The 12,212-nt window shown below is 42.5% G+C and overlaps 1 protein-coding gene across 10 annotated transcripts in view; it reads left to right on the forward strand.

Annotated features, from left to right (window-relative positions):
* Positions 1-12,212, forward strand: part of Rbfox2 (RNA binding fox-1 homolog 2) — a 234,783-nt gene that overhangs the window by 53,308 nt on the left and 169,263 nt on the right. The window lies entirely within an intron of this gene.

Below are 12,212 nucleotides of genomic sequence, written 5' to 3' on the forward strand. Positions count from 1 at the left end.
ACACACACACACACACACACACACACACACACACACACACACACACAGCTTTAAAGTGTTTCCCTTTAAGGAAAAGGCTGCAGCTTTTTGGCAGAGCCAAGAGTTTTGATTGGCCCCTTCTCCTGCTGTTTGCCAGAAAAATCCTGACCAGTTCTTTTTTTTTTTTTTTTTTTTTTCCTTTTCTTTTTCTTTTTTTCCCCCCAAAGTTGGTTTGGGAGTCAGCCCAACAGCCAAGTCTCTGGATTTAATTTGGAGTGTATAATGGCTGGACCTGCTGATGCGCCCCCTACTGTTCGGCTTTTACTGTCTACCAAGGATTTTTTTTTAAAACTTCTGATGTCTTGCTGGTGTGGAGAGGAAGGAGATGTTTATAGGAACCCCATGCAGTGGCTGTGGAAGAATTACTCATCCCTCCTCTGTTCCTCAGGACATGATGGATAGGCTTTCTCTACTTCCAGATGCTCTAGGAGATGGATCAATTTCTCTTGTGAGGAGACATTTTGGACGCTGACTCAGATGAGGGCAGGTGCTGTGTTTGTAGATGGACCTCTTGCCAAAATCTTTACATTTGATCTGTGGTAACCTCTGCCATCTTAGTTGTGTCCGAAGGCAAGGCTGTCAGTAAATGGCAATTTAATCCCCAAAATTTAGTTGCTGACTGATCTCAAACCTTAGAGCTCAGCCTGAGGTGGGGAGCTGGCTCCTGGCTTCTTAGGTCTGGCGGGTGCTGTTGAGCCAGAGTTGTTGTACACTGCTAAGACTGGCCGGAGGTGGCTTACTAGGGCTGCCCCTCTGTGTGGAGAGAGACTGCTTGTTAACATCATGGCTTTGTGGGAAGGTTAGACAGTTTATAGTGCCAGCCTGCACATTTCATGGTAAAAACAGTTTTCAGATTTTTAAAACTCTCATAACCGATTAACTGAAGAGTTAAAAAAGAAAAAAATCAACCCTCTAAAAAGTACCCCTTCAGGAAGGCTTGAAGGAGCATCAGTCATGGGACTCCGCTAAGTATTTATCATTGTACACAACACATGTCTCATGGTACTCACGGGCTGGCTCTCTGTCCTCACACACAGACCCCAGAGTCCCTTCTTTAAATGGCACCGTGGTTGATGTTAGCCTGGGTATCTTCCCATATGTCCTCATGGTCTCTAGATCACTCACGATATCTAAGGTATTGTCATGCTGTGTAAATAGTGGCTGCACTGTATTGTTTAGAGAATAACGGCAGAGAATATATATATATATGTTCATAACAGATGGAGTGTTTTGTTTTTGTTTTCCTCAAACATTTCCAGTCGATGGTTGATGCAGGTGTGGAGCCCAGGACTGTGGAAGACTGACTTTACTTATCAACAGTGTGAACTAAACTTGCCTTCCAACACCTGTGCCTCTCCAGGAAGGAGCCTGTAGTCTCCTGGGCTGGAGGGCAGTTTCTTAGTCTGTTTTCTTCTCAGACAGTCTAGTCTTGGTCGATTCAACTGTTAAGTGATTCAGTTACATAAGAAGAAGCTTTTAAACTGAGAACAAAGGATGGAGTTCTTCCCGGAGCTTCCTTGTAAATTTACCTCTTCTGGTCTTGGTGCTGTACTTCTCTGATGGCTGCTGTTGCCAGGGGCTTGTAGACACCTCCTCTTCCTTTAACACTACCCACCTGCCTTGTTTGCTGGTCTCTAAGCAACATGGGGAGGACCTGTGCTGGTGCTTTACTGAGAGACAGCCTTCATCCATTCTCCTGTTACACACTTAACTCTCTCTAGTCTGGAGGGAAAGAGAAACTGCCTTGAAGTGACGGTTCCCACCTATGCTTCTGTTTCATTAAGCATGTGGAATTGGAGGGGTTTCAGTGGGTGCTGAAAGAGACTGCTGTGCACATTTTACTGAATTAAAGGAAAGTTGAGTAAACAGCTAAGGAATGACTGCCAAGTTTGTTCTCAAGACTGGGGTTTCCCGAGCTGAGTCCCAGGCTTTCTCCACTCTATCAGGATTCCCATTTTTAATAGAAAGAGTGAATAAAAATTGGCTTCATGAAGAAACAAGTGTTAACAGTTAATTCAGGATTGTGAGCAGGAAAAACAATTTTTCTTTTGAACGCTAGGACAACTGTGCCAGTTTCTTTTTTTGTACTTTTTGCACAAAAGAAGACAGGATAAATGCCAAAAGTTTCACAAAAGATAAGCATCATTTACAACTTTTTAAAAAAGTAGAGCAATATTTGAGTTTCTAAATATAGCATTTAAAAATGCCAATTGTTAAAAGGGAATTTTTGTTGCACAAATGCTATAATTTTCTTGGGGTTCCTGGGCGCAGAGAGAAGATGGTACCACTAATCATATGGGATTCTTGATTGTGGCTCCCAGGGAAAGATGGAGAGACTGGCTCTGAGGTTTTTCCTTTTCCTTTCCATTCCATTTTGTTTCCCTTCCTTTCCTTTTCCCTTTTTCCTATCCTTTCTTTACCTTTTCTTTCTTTTCCTTTCCTTTCTTTTTCTTTCTTAAGAGAAGGCCAACTACAAGCCTGGTCCTAACGGATTCCAGATGGGCTTGTTAGAGTACAAAGGTTTTCAGTATGTTTGGGCTAAGGCCGACCATGAGGGGCCCCTGAGCACTTCCTGTGCAGCTCTGCAATTGTATTCACATAATAAGAAACAGCCGTTACTGCTGGAGCCCACAGCAGCCATGTTGGTGTCTTGTCTTTGTGCCTCATTTTGTGAACCTCCTGGCTTCCTCACTAACCTCCTCTCTGTTGTTTTCAGGGGACATTAAAATACTCATATATGTACACATATTTCTCATTGATGAGAGCAGAGAAGAAAAGAGTTGTCAAATAATAGGAGATTATGACTTTTTAAGAAAACCGTTTTCCCCTTTATTTCTAATTTAAAAAAAAATCCTGGCGTGCTTCCTGAATAGTTCAGAGTGGTGGTTTATTCATATTGTACACTGACTATCATAAGCTGTGTCTGTGCTGAAGGGTGAGCACGACCTTGAACTCGGAGGAAGGTGTTTTGCATTCGGACCCTGTGCAGCATTGTTGCCAGGGGAGCGTGCCTGCTGTCTGTGACCCTGGCTTGAATTTGGCTGTCCTCCCAGCCACTGCAGTGTATCTCTGGCCTCTGCACAGCTTAAAAGAGGATTCTGTGCTGCTCCACTGCAGGCTCTGGGGATTATTTAGGGCCTTACAGACAACATCAAGAATATATTTTATGTATATACTTAACTTTTTATTTTGACTGAGAATGTGCTGGTATCAACGCTCAGTTTTCTGGATCTGGCTGATTGCGAAACTCTGCCATCCCTGGGGTCCATCTGGGCCTTTGCAGTCGAATTCCAGTCTAGTCAGAGGACAACTTATAAAAGCTGGTTTCTCCACTATTGTGTGGATTTCCGTGATTGAGCTCAGGTCATTAGACTTGGTGGCAAGTGCCTGTACTCATAGAGCCCATGTAGCATTCCCCGCAGCCTTTTCTTGAGCCAGACATGAAATGCAGTGTCTGATGAATTCTTAGTCTGTTTCTGAGTGGTGAAGTAGAATCTCTGGAATGCTTTGGTGTTGTGATAGGTTGGTTTACTTGAAGTAGAATGCTTAAGACAAGTCATATGGTCATTTATTTTTTTAAAGATTTATTTATTTATTTATTATATATAATGTTCTATCTGCATATACACCTGCACACCAGAAGAGGGCACTAGATCTTAGTACAGATGGTTGTAAGCCACCATGTGGTTGCTGGGAATTGAACTCAGGACCTCTGGAAGAGCAGTCAGTGTTCTTAATCACTGAACCATCTTTCCAGCCCCACCTTTATTTATTTATTTTAGTTTTTTTTTTTTCTCTCTGAGACAGAGTTTCCCTGTGTAGCCCTGGCTGTCCTGGACTTACTTTGTAGACCAGGCTGGCCTCGAACTCACAGCAACCCACCTACCTCTGTCTCCCCTAGTGCTTGGATCACAGGTGTGCGCCACCTTGCCCAGCAATGGTCACTGTTATTATGAGCGAGCCCCAGCTTCGATTTTGAAGGAGATTACCCATAATTAAACACCACTTGTAATGTTCTCAGTTGACCAGGAGGGTCCTCTTTCTTTACTAAAGTTAGCTGTGAAGAGAAGGCAGCCAGGGTGTGCTGTGTGTGCTTTGAGAAGTTGAGTGCCAGGCTCCCATTACCCCGTTTCGTCAGAACTGTCAGGTAGGCAGCTTCGTTTCCCCTTTCACATAGGAATGTACTGTGTGTAGGTGTTCACATTCTCCCCCTATACCTTTCTTAGAAACTCCTCCAAAAGGATGTAGTGCCTTACAAGACATAAAAATAATTTTAAGCTTATTTTTTTGTTTTTGTTATCTTCTCTTGTTAGGTTTGTTAGCTTTCTGTCTCTGATATATGAAGTGTTAATACTGGAGAAAGAGGCAAGCTATTTAGCCATTGTTTATAGTGAAACTTAGGTCTCCAAAAAAATGCCAATTTTTTTTAGTTGAAAAAATTTCAGGGCAATTTTCAGTGGCATGTATTTATGAAAAAGCAGCTTTGGAATTGCAAGAAAGAAGAGGCCCTGATCTGGATAAACACTGCTCATTGTCTTTCAAGACCGTGTACAAGAAGAGTGTATGAGGGGCTTGGGGGCGCCCACTTGAGGGGTCAAATACTCTCCCATGCTGTGCTATGAGAGGCACATGATGTGTAGCGCCCAGCTCAGGCTGTACCCTGAAATTTTACTGATTTGCCTGAACAGAGACAACATTGAGAATGTGAGGCTAGGTCAGGTGAGACACAGTAGTCAGTCATGAAACACAGTTGGATTTGGTGGGGGTGGGGTGGGCTCACTTGAAAGTCTCCTTACACATTTTTCTTGTGCTTGCAGTGACTTTTAATGATTTACTTAGTGTAGTATTTTCTGTCTTGACTAAACATCAAGAGGGCAAACACTGGGTCTGCTTTTCATGAAGGATTCATGGTGCTTGTTTATTGAATTCTGGTCCAGCCTTTGCCTATTACTTAGCATCAGGGAACTGACCTTGAAAGTTTTATTGAGCTGGGTCTTGTGGTACAGACTTGCAGTCCCAGCTTTGTGTGAGAGAAAGGCAGGAAAATGGAAAGCTCAAGGCTAGCCTGGGCAAATTAGAACCTGTTTTGAAATAAGTGCAAAAGGCTGGAGGCGTAGCTCAGTGAGCTAGGCATGCTTGCCGAGTACGAGTGAGCAGGCTGTTGGGTCCATACCTACCCACACTGGGAAGAGGAGAGGGGTGCTGTTGACCGAGGTTACTGTCCTGAAGTCAGCTCAGCAGTGCACTCTGCTGATTCGGAAGATGAGCTTACAACTTAGAACCATCTTGCTTATTGTGGCCTCTGACATAAGCAGACTTGTTCTTCCCCCTGTTCTGCATGTTTAGAAAGGCACAGATTCTATTGTAAAATGGGGGAGAAAGAGGATTCAGTAACTCTTTAAAAACTCTGCTCATCTAACAAAATTGGTTTAAATACTGTTCATTTATTTAGCCCCTTCAACTTTCCATCTTGAATTGACCTGTAAATTTTTGTTTTATGAAAATGATTTACACATGTACCAGAGAGTTGTGTGTGTGTGAAATCTGTAGCTTGCTGGTCCAGCATTGAAAAAAAAATTGCTTCCCCCCCCCCTCCCCCTTCCCAAGACCAAGAAGAAGAGATAAACAGTTACGGGCAAGAGAATTAGAAAACATTTGGGAAAAAGATGTTTGAGTGTGTGACAGCATGTGTGTATACATACGTGTTTTCCTTCTCTGTTCTTTGGCTAGAATGACCTAGTTTTTTTTTTTTTTTTTTTTTTTTACATTGTGGAAAACATTGCATAATTCGTGAGCCTGTTATTTTAGGTAGTTGGGTTAGAAAACACTGGACTTGTAACTTCCCCTTTAAAGATCTTTCTTACACATTTAAGAAGAGTGTTAAATGATCTTTAACATTTTAGATATGTACATTGAAGAGGGAATTATAGTAATAAATTAGTGGCTTTCCCTCATGTTCTTCGTTGAAGTAGAAATTGCTCAGGGCTGAGGATGAGGAGGGATTATTTGTTATTTTGGGCTCCGATGTCAGAATCCTCAGATTTACTCAGCTGCTCAACACAACTAATGTTTGAGTCATGATGTCAGTAGAGGTTAACATATTAGCTTGTTTTTGTTCCTGTAATGAAGTATTTAAGACTAGAAATGTATAAAGTTTCAAAGGCTGAAAGCCCAAGCTGCATAGTATTCCTTGTGGAGAGGCCCTTAGCTATACTATCTCATTGCTGATGGCTCCCTCCAGCCCTGGGATAATGCTTGATCTATATGTTAGAAGAAACTTCATTTATGCACTTTATGTATACATATCTGATACATAATATACCTGTGAATCTTTTAAAATTTCATTATTCTTCTCTCATACTTTCTTCTCTGTACCACAGTTGTCCCTCTCTCCTCTCCTCCAGAGCCGCCGGCCTTCCTCCTCAACCCCCCATTCCCACCCCATCCACTTCTCCCTCATTTCCCTTCAGAAAAGGCAGGCCTTTCGTGCATGTCAACCAAACTCAGCCTATCAAGTTGCAGTAAGACTAGGCACCTCCTTGCCTATTAAGGCTGGATGAGGCAACCCAGTAGGAGGAAAAGGGTCTTAAAAGCAGGTAAAAGAGTCAGAGACAGCCTCTGCTCCCACTGTTAGGAGTCCCACAAGAACACCAAGCTACACAACTAACATATATGTAGAGGGACTAGGTTAGATCTATGCAGACTTCCTGTTGGTTCAGTCTTTATGTGCCCCTGTGAGCCCAGGTTAATTGATTCTGTGGGTTTTCTTGTGGTGTCCTTGAGCCCTTTGGCTCCTACAATTCCTGCTCCCTTTTTCTCACAGGATTCCCTGAGCTCAGCCTAATGTTTTGTTTTGGGTCTCTGTATTTGTCTTCATCAGTTGCTAGGTGAAGCCTCTTTGATTACAAATGGGCTAGACACCAAACTATGAGTATAGCAGACTATCATTAGGAATCATTTAATTGACTTTTTTTTTTTTTCTTGCAGTTGTGTTTGGGCTTACCCTGGGTCTCTGGGCTATCGGGTTTCTGAGTCCTGCCCCTCCAGGCAGTGTCAGAGGTGGGCTCCCTCTTGGGATGTGGGTTTCAAGCTGGACCAGTCATTGATTGGCTACTCCCACAATTTCTGTGCCACCTTTACTCCAGCACATCTTGTAGGAAGGGGGAATTGTAGCTCGAAAGTGTTTTGCATGGGTTGTTGTCCCAGTCCCTCCACTGGAAGCCTTGCCTGGTTATAGAGATGGCCAGTTCAGGCTCCACATCCCTCATCGCTGGGCTCTTAGCTAGGGTCACTCCTGTAGGTTCTTGGGAGTTTCCATTGTACTCGGTTTCTAGCTCATCCCCAAGATTGCCCCGCCCCCATTTCAGTTGTCTCTCAGTACTCTCTCCATCTATCCTTCCCCCACCCGGTCCCTCCTGTCCCTGTACCCATCCCATCCCACCCCTGTCCCCTTTCCTGGGAGGTCCCTGTGTCCTTCATTGAGCCTTCCTTGTAACTTAGCTTCTCTGGGTCTGTGGATTGTAACATGGTGGTTATCCTTTACTTTTCAGCTAATATCTACATAAAAGTGAGTACACGCCATGTTTGTCTTTCTGGGTCTGTGTTGCGTCACTCAGGATATTTTCTAGTGCCATCCATTTGCTGCAAATTTTATAATGTTATTATTATTTTTTAACAGTGAGTAGCACTCCATTGTGTAAACATACCACATCATTTTCTTTATCCATTCTTTGGTTGAGGGGCATCTGGTTGTTTCCAGTTTCTATTATGAACAAAGCTGCTAATGCCTGAGAATCTTAAATGATAAATTTAAAATGCCACGATATTAAAGTTTCTAGAGGAAAGCAGACAGATAGTCTGCATTAGGGTTTCTATTGCTGTGTTAAAATGCCACAGCTATAGACAACTTAAAGAGAAAGTATTTATTTCAGATCACAACTGTCAGTTCACTGGGAAGTCAGGGCAGGGACTTAAACAGAGCAGAAACCTAGAGGCAGGAGCTGATGCAGAGGCCGTGGAGGAGCTTGCTTCCTGGCTTGCTGCTTATGGATTGCTCAGCCTGCATTGTCAAAGCACCTAGGACCGATCCCTGGCCCAGGGCAGGTCACTGCCCACATCAATCATCATCAAAAAAAGTGTACCACAGTCTCACCTATAGGTCAGTGTGGCGGGGTGATTTTACTCAGTTGAGGTTGTTTCTCTTCAGAGGACTCTAGCTTGTGTCAGTTTGTCATAATCACCTAGCAGGGCCACCATTTCATGAGACTTTATTTGAAAAGGGCTATTTGGAAGACACAGGATAATCTGAAAGTATCAATTTTAGGAATAGCTACTTATTAGGAGGCAGTTAAGAAAGTGAAAAAGCAAATCCCAGTGTAGGAGAAAGTATTTGCTACACACAGATTTGGTTGCTATCCAGAAGACATCAGTTATTCCTGCAACCCAATATGTAGAAGAATTGCTAGAAATCATTAAAAAAACAAACAAAAAAAAAAAAACAAACAAAAAAAACCAAACCTAGTAGCCAAGTGGGCAACATATATGAATAGCTACTTTAAAAAACATGATATTCAGCTGTTCAAAAAGTGGTTAATGATTATTTTCGAAGGTAAAGCAGATGGCCACAGTAAGGTTCTATTACTCTGCCTCCTGAATGACTGGACAAAGAAGGCAGACATTCAGTGCCTGGAGCCCCCAGCGCTGGGGAAGATGTTAAGTAGCATAGCTGCAGAGATCGCAGTAGTGCTGGCTTACCACTCCTTGCCACAGCAGCAGAAACCTGAAATGTGTACGTAGGGTCGCCAAAAGACTGTACAAAGGTGTACATGGCAGCACTTCATGTAACAACTTCTGATAGTGAGCCTTCATTACCCACTTGGCTGTGTTTGGAATCACTTAAGAGACACACCTCATGGCATTACTTGTCCTTTGAGGAAGGGGGCCCAACCTGGATGTGGCCAGTACCAACCTGTGCTGAGGGCTCAGACTGAATTACAAAAGGGAAAGTGAAAAAGCCAGCTGAGTACCAGCATTCCTCTCCTCTCTGTTACCTGATCTGTCCAGAGGTGAACATGTAGTATCCCTCCGCCATGTCTTCCTTGCCATGGTGGGCTGCACCTTTAAACTGTTATGTTCCTTTTTGTTAATATTTGGTCATAACCATAAGAAAAGTAGCTTGTACGTAGCCCAACCTGGAATGATAGGAATGATAGGAATGCTTTTCACCATTCCGAAGTGCTTTCCAGGGCATTATGATGCATTTGTAAAATAGGATATTTTAACATGTACAAGTGTTATTGGTACAGAGCTTCACAGAAGAAGCCATGCAGAAGGGAGCATAGCGTGTGACCATTTATTTACAAGTCAGAGCAGAGTCAGTCTGTGTTGTTTATGCTGTTGTTGTGAGCAGCTGAGAGTGACTTTGCAAAGGTACAAGATGGGCTTCTAGGGTGTCAATAATGCCTTCTTTCTCTTTGTCTCGGTGCTGGGTTTCTCTTAGGGTGGGTTCACTTTGTGAGAATATATTATATTGTACACATAGGATTTTTGCATATATTTATGTATATATAATTATCAAAGAGTTTACATAATTCATCCTTTGGTTGCTATAGCTGATAGATAGCTGGCCCCTCAGATGTGCTGTTCATTGGCCTGTCTAGCTGGTAGGGTGTGAGTCTGCACATACATTGATGTGTTAAGAGTACTGTGTGGGAATGAAGGAGCTCTTTAAAATTATAATTTGTCAGATATTCAACATGTACTAATCTCTTTAAAGAGACATAGGAAAAGTGATAACTACTTTCAAACCAGTTCTCTTGAGAAGAGTAAGAAAATGTTCGCTGTCCTCACCAGGCAGCACATTTGGACTTGTTCTCTGGGCAGAACATACTTCATGAGTGTTCTTGGCTGCTAGAGCCTTCATTTTCAGGACATACCTCACTTTGACCATTAATTTTGCCATGGATATTTTAAAGATAAAAACTGTCCATATGATATTAAATGTTTTGACCTATTATCTGTTGGAGATCTAACAGATGAAGACATTCTAGGCAAACCCAACCTGCTGTGGAAGATCTAAGTCATTGCCTGTGCCTTCTCTTAACTGTTCATTTCTTTCAACTTTCAACCTGGCCTTTATAACGTACATACCTTTTGTGGTAGGTGTTTAATGAATATCGGAAGTCAGTATCTGTTTTCTAAAGGATAAAAGCTAATTGTATTTGTGGTATTGGTAGATGTGTGGTTTGAATTTGTCGCCAGAATTTGTCTCCATGTTTGCTTTGTTGCTTTACTCCCCTCCTTCATTTATAGCTCTTATTCTCTGTCCCTGGAATACCTTTATCTTTATTCTTTACCTAAATGAATCCTGCTTTGTTCTTTACCTAAATTAATCATGTACCCACTGGTGCTAGCCACCTTGTTTACTCTCCCTTTGCAAGTTGTGCGCCTTTGCTGTTGCATGTCATGCATTGGTGTGTTTATGTGCCTAACGTGCTTGCCTTTTGTGGTAGGTGTTCAATGAATATCGGAAATCAGTATCTGTTTTCTAAAGGATAAAAGCTAATTGTCTTACGTGGTACTGGTAGACGTACGGTTTGAATTTGTTTCCAGAAGGTGTACTAGGTTACATTACTTCTTGATAAAAGCAAACTTATGTGTTTATAATTGTGTGTCGCAGTAGGAAAGAGTGATGCCAACTGGATCCCATGATTATCAGACATGTGACCTTGGCCTCTTTGGTATGATCCTCTAATCACTTGATTTAATTTTAGTGGAATCCCTGTAGAAATGCTCTGATTCTGTATGTAGAATGTGGAAATTTTAAATTTAATATAGATCCTGACTGCCTTAGGGTTTCTGGTTTAAAGCTGACGGAAGAGGAGCTGAGGCATAGCTCAGTAAGTGGTGAGCTGCTCATATTTAGCATCTGTTAGGCCCTGGGTTCCATTTCAAGCACCAAACCCCCAATTACAACTTCTCTCCATCAGAGCAGAACAAGCAAAGACACTACATAGGCAATTTGACATTGCAACTAGGTCAGTGTAGGCATTAAGACTCTGATCATTTCTTTTTAATCTCAAATATAAGAAAATTAAATGTTATCTGAAGTTTTGTCATTTCACTTCAGCATGTAATTTCTCAAGCTAATCTTAATTTTAAAAGATCTGAGTAGAATCATTTCCTTTTGTTCAGAAGTTTAGAATAATAGGATTAGACTAATAAATTAAGTATTGTATGCCTACTTACAGTTAACTGATTATTAATCCATCAAAAGTATGACACTGACTTTGCCCAATAACTTACATTTTATTGATGATTTACGAGAACATAGATGCAAAATGACAAACATGCATTAAATAGAGAAGCAAAGCCCTGGTCCATGGTTACCTGTTGTCTAGGGGGGGAGAGGGGTGCCACTTTAGAATTAGAGCTTGGACTGAGGGAAGAGTAGGATCAGCTCCAGAGCAGCACTGGGCACAGACCAGCTTGCTCTGATGTGTTGCCAGGTGTTTTCAGAAGCTGAGACCTTGGAAGGGGCTGTCCAGGACCTTGAGATTATAGATCTATCTTACGTATGTCTGTGCTTATGAGGTGGTTTTCTAGGGGCTCATGTTCTCCTGTGGCAGTTTCAAACTTATATGTCTGCAGGAATTTTGCAATCATGGTGTCACCATACTCACTTGCTCAGTCCCTTTGGCTCAGGGGCCTACTGCTTCTTTTTCCTTTTGTCAGCAGTTCTGAGAGCATCCCTGTGTGGAGCCACTTTGCAGATGGCAGGGGTGAGAACCTGCTCCAGTTTCCACAGTAGGTCAGCCCCTGAGTTGTGAGCACTTGGATGCAGCGTTTACAGCGTGTGTGTTCTCCCTCACCTCTTCACTCCTGTTTCTGCAATGGAGGGAGTTCGTCAGAGGGCAGCTGCTGCTCTGCCTGTGTAGGCAAGGCTTTTCTCTGCTTGTCTTAGGGTGGAAGGAGGGAGCAGAGACTGATGTGCCCTACATGAAATGCCCCAACTGTGTTTCGCATGTTTTTGTTCTTCTGTTCTTTTCCTCTCCTGATGGGAGGAGCTGAGTAGGGAATGTTCTCTGGCCAGTTCTCTATGTGGGGCAGGCAATCTGGTTGATTTTTAAGGCTCAACACATACTGCTGCTTGTGTTTGAGTTGGGGGCCAGAGA

The sequence above is a fragment of the Psammomys obesus genome, unplaced genomic scaffold, assembly GCF_907164565.1.
Source record: "Psammomys obesus unplaced genomic scaffold, mPsaObe1.curated_primary_1811, whole genome shotgun sequence".
Taxonomy (NCBI): domain Eukaryota; kingdom Metazoa; phylum Chordata; class Mammalia; order Rodentia; family Muridae; genus Psammomys; species Psammomys obesus.